Here is a 245-nt window from a genome sequence, read left to right as displayed (position 1 = left end):
GAGACGCTGGCGCGGACGATCAGCTCCACCGAGGTGACAGCCAGGTACTCCTGGGGGGGCAGCGGGATGGGGTGAGCCCCCTCCCCGGCCTGGGGGGCCCATCCCTGTCCCAAGGGTCCCATCCCAAAGGTCTCATCCTTGTCCCCATCTCTGTCCCCATCACTGTCCCTGTCCCTTTCCTGGGGGTCCCCACCCCAGCCCGGGGGTCCCATCCCTGTCCCCGTCCCAAGGGTCCCATCCCAAAG

Source organism: Calidris pugnax, unplaced genomic scaffold, assembly GCF_001431845.1.
Source record: "Calidris pugnax isolate Ruff unplaced genomic scaffold, ASM143184v1 scaffold126, whole genome shotgun sequence".
NCBI lineage: Eukaryota > Metazoa > Chordata > Aves > Charadriiformes > Scolopacidae > Calidris > Calidris pugnax.
The sequence above is the reverse complement of the archived record's forward strand: the minus strand, read 5'-3'. Positions refer to the sequence as shown.